The sequence below is a fragment of the Fundulus heteroclitus genome, unplaced genomic scaffold (assembly GCF_011125445.2).
Source record: "Fundulus heteroclitus isolate FHET01 unplaced genomic scaffold, MU-UCD_Fhet_4.1 scaffold_786, whole genome shotgun sequence".
Classification (NCBI taxonomy): domain Eukaryota; kingdom Metazoa; phylum Chordata; class Actinopteri; order Cyprinodontiformes; family Fundulidae; genus Fundulus; species Fundulus heteroclitus.
Window position 1 is genome coordinate 1 of NW_023397237.1, and position 3,893 is coordinate 3,893.

Consider the following 3,893-nt stretch of genomic DNA (forward strand, 5'->3'; position numbering starts at 1 on the left):
ACCGCGGCGGCCGCGGCGAGGCGGCTGCGCCTTGGCGAGGGGGCGGCGGTAGCGTCTCGCCAACATAAAAAAAAAATAAATAAATAAATAATATAATATTATAATAAAACTGGCGAGGCGGCCGCGGCTTGGCGAGGCGGCGACAGCGGCCACCTCGCCAAGATAGCGCTGCGGGAAGCTTGATGTTCATACTTTCACTGTGTTAGTCATTGTTTGTACTGCCGTTTTTTCCACTTTTCGTTGCGTTCGCCTGTCTGCTAAGCTCAACAACCGCGTCTGGCTTCACGGAGAAACCAGAACAGCTGAGCATCTTTACGACAGTGCACTTTCACTTTCGCCCTCTGGGGGGAGCCTCGCTGGAAAATCAACCCCGGTTGCATAGTATACCTTTAGTTAGACAATAATTTAATTCAATCAATTGGTCCCATGTAGCCCCTAAAGGGTGACGTTTTCAGTCAGTTGATTTATCTGGAAATCGGGTGAGAATTCACCGGATTCAGAGTGTCTGAAAACATAAAGTACATTTTTCTGAATTGACTTGTATTCTCTCTGAGCACAGCTAGGTCTGACCTAAGATGGCCGCTCTGTCGGCCGCCTCTCACACCCCGAGGACGCGGCGTCTACGTATTCATGTCTGTGGTTGCGACACTCTTTGATGTCACCGCCAGGGCAGTTCACGTGGTTCGTGTAGTACCGCTATAGTTCCAAAACATACGCTGGCTGTCATGTTCTTCTATGGGACAGACAGCTGCGATTGCGTTATTAACTGTAAATAATATATATAAAACATCACCCTACTACTTTTTCAGCTGTTATTGCATAATTACATATTTGTTAATGTCATTTTTTCCATTTTGAGAGGTAGGGTTGATAACAAAAGCTGTATATTACTTAGATAGCGTTTTACATTTTTTGGGGGGGGGGAGCTTATGTTCATGTTCGTATGGACAGGAGACCAGGCTAGAACGCGTCTAACTTAACTTTTCTTTTCCTATATCTTCATGTGATGACAGGTGTCTATGATTTTAATTTTTTTGGCGACTGGGCTTGTATTATGATTACTGTGATTTTGCTTATGAATTCCCATTCAGCCATTAGCTTACCTTGGTGGTAGTGTTAGTCTGCCGTGGTCCATTCAGCATTCGCCTAGCAGCTAGCTCACTTCTGATTAAGGTGGTCACCCCTCAGACCACAAGGTGAAACATGATCATGTTAAGACTAAGAATATAATTTAAGATTAAAGCCATTCACATATTATCAAAAGCATTATGCTTATCTGTTTGGGTCTATAGGCAAGTGCAGAGCTATTAAGATTTTTCTCTACATCTCTGGATTAATGCACAGAGTAGAGTAAGGTTAGCTTGCAGAGAGAGTGATAGAGAACAGTGACAGGCAACACTCCCATTGGACTCCGTTGTTGCTTTGTGCTTTTTTGAGAAAGAACAGTCCATTCAGCATTTACACCCACTTTTTCTGATGAGGCAGGAGTTGGCCACACAATGATAATTTTAATACTAAGCCATGCACAAAGAATCAAATATATTAAATAATAACAACTCATTAACCTTGGATGAATGATTCAAATATTGTTTAATAAAAAATACTGAGTGAGACAACAAGATGTGTGATGTATCTAACTGGAAAAACAAGAACAAGTGAAGGAACAGGGAGGAATATTATAAATACATTTAAAAAAAATCCTCCACATACATCAGGCTTCAGAGTGCATCAGGGCTGAAAGAAAGGACAACATTAATAATAAAGGTACCTGGCATAAGATAAAAATGAACAGTGTGGAACAAAAAAATGGGAACAAGCATGAATAATATCAACAAACATACGTACAGTATGTGTGAACAAGAACAACAATAGTGTAAACAGGCGTTAAGAACAGGTATCGTAACCATTTTATTTGGGGGGGGGGGGGGGCGCTCCACTGAAACCTGTGATGGCCACAACAACGATACTGCTGGTCCAGCAAGATCTGTTGAGACAGGGGCACAAATATGTTCATTCAAGCCAGTTCATTCTGGACTGCCTACAAAAATAATTTTTTCTTGCATACGTCAGAGGAACTCAGTCCCGACACCTGTGGAGTTCCACTATGCACTACGGGCTGTCACTGTAGGGCAGTTCCTCTCGACAACGCATACTGGCAGTTACCTGGATGATGCATCAGACCACTTGGCGGACTTCTTGGACAACAAGAACAGCAACTGCAGTGCTTCTGAGGTTGTGAGAGTGGAGCAGCTGGTAGACCCACCTGACCTCACAAAGACCGAGTCTTGTGTCCTCTACCACCTGGCAGGATACATAGCGAAGAGGGTCATCAGCTTCTCGCTCTGTGAGGAATGCCAATGTGCACTGGTTGAAAAAGTAACCAACACAACAAGTGAGAAAGCTGTTTACTACAGTTAAAGGAATTTAAAAGGGGTGCATTATACCGGCCATGCGATGAGCTGTTCACTCTCCTGCAGCACGTGGAGCACCTCTTCCGTTCCCAGACGAGTGATTCCCTTATGGAATCCTCCAACGTAGTGGAACAGCTGGAAAGAGAGGCCATGAGTCTGGACAGCAACCTTCCCTCATGCCATGAGCTGAAAAAAAAAACCTTTCAACATATATCAGGCTGAGGTTAAGGATTCACTCAAAGTGCATCGGAGATGAGAGAAAGGCAAACAGCCGTAATAAGGGGTACCTTGGCAGCAAGAGTCAGACCAAGAAGGCGATTTCCACACAGCAGACCTCCTCACCTAAGGTCATACCATCTAGGCCACTAACGAACACCTTACTGGTTGCCATGGATGTACTCGGCCACTCCATTCCCGGCACACCGTCCGCAGTTTCCACAGCTCCAGTCTCCTCTTATTCCAGCAGTCAGCAGTCGCCACCAGCAGCCATGGCCAGCACCAGCCGCCACCAGCTGCCAGCGCCAGCAGTGGCCAACATTATCAGCAGCCGTCACAAGCAGCAGCCGCCATCACCATCCTTCGCCAACATCAGCCAGCTCAAGCAGTCATCGCCTCCAGCAGCAGCCGCCTGCAGCAGCAGTGTTTGGGGAAACAATTAGTCACACTACTGTCTGAGTAATAAACATTTTAAACCTCATTATGGCTTATGATAATTTTTTGTGTGGAATAATTTGTATTCCTACATGCAATCCAACTAAACAGCCCTTTCAAGGGTGCAATTAAACAAACCTTATTTCTACTAGCATCAGATACACAGTACTCAGCTTAATGGCTAACACCGCCAGGTTCAGCAGATACAACCTAAAAAAACGTCCTAGTCAACCTTGATGATCCTAGTAATCATAACATCAATAACTTACTTAATAAAAGATGTTAGAGATTCACTAATGAACTTCGTAATTTCTGGTGTAGCGATACCTTCTTCACAGCTGGCAAAATCGAGATAAAAGTAGCAGGCAATGACTGAAAATCGGTTGTCTACCAAGTTAAGAATATATTTATAAATTGCACTGTGCACATACAAATAAATATAAACATATGCACCATAAAGGGCCTATTTATATAATATACAGAGTTGACAATTTCAAAAGAGGTAGCTATTTAATCAATTTACGCCCTGGATATAACGTTAGTGCTACCTTTACAGAGGGCGAAGTCAAGCTAACAAAACTAGCAGGCAATCGGTGGTTTACCAAGATAAAACATATATATAATTACGCTGTGTACATACAAATAAAGATCAGTATATGCATCATAAAGGACCTCTGATAAAATATAGACAGTTGACAGTTCAAAATAGGTAGCTATTTAATCAATTTACCCCTGGATATAACGTTACCTTCACAGAAGGCAAGTCAAGCTAACAAACTAGTAGGCAATCGGTCGTCTACCAAGATAAAAAATATATATATAATTACGCTG

At 43.1% G+C, this 3,893-nt stretch overlaps 1 long non-coding RNA gene across 2 annotated transcripts; it reads right to left on the minus strand.

The window, feature by feature from the left end:
- Positions 1–1,916: 1,916 nt before the first annotated feature.
- LOC118562000 lies at positions 1,917–2,840 on the minus strand. 2 transcript variants are annotated; one of them, XR_004930425.1, is made up of 3 exons: positions 2,445–2,840; positions 2,164–2,364; positions 1,917–1,984 (listed from the first exon to the last, which is right to left on the minus strand). It is a non-coding gene; the product is annotated as an uncharacterized LOC118562000 (long non-coding RNA). The 2 variants fall into 2 exon arrangements; XR_004930426.1 differs by lacking the exon at positions 1,917–1,984 and having other exon boundaries at positions 2,063–2,364; positions 2,445–2,597; positions 2,699–2,840.
- Positions 2,841–3,893: the final 1,053 nt, after the last annotated feature.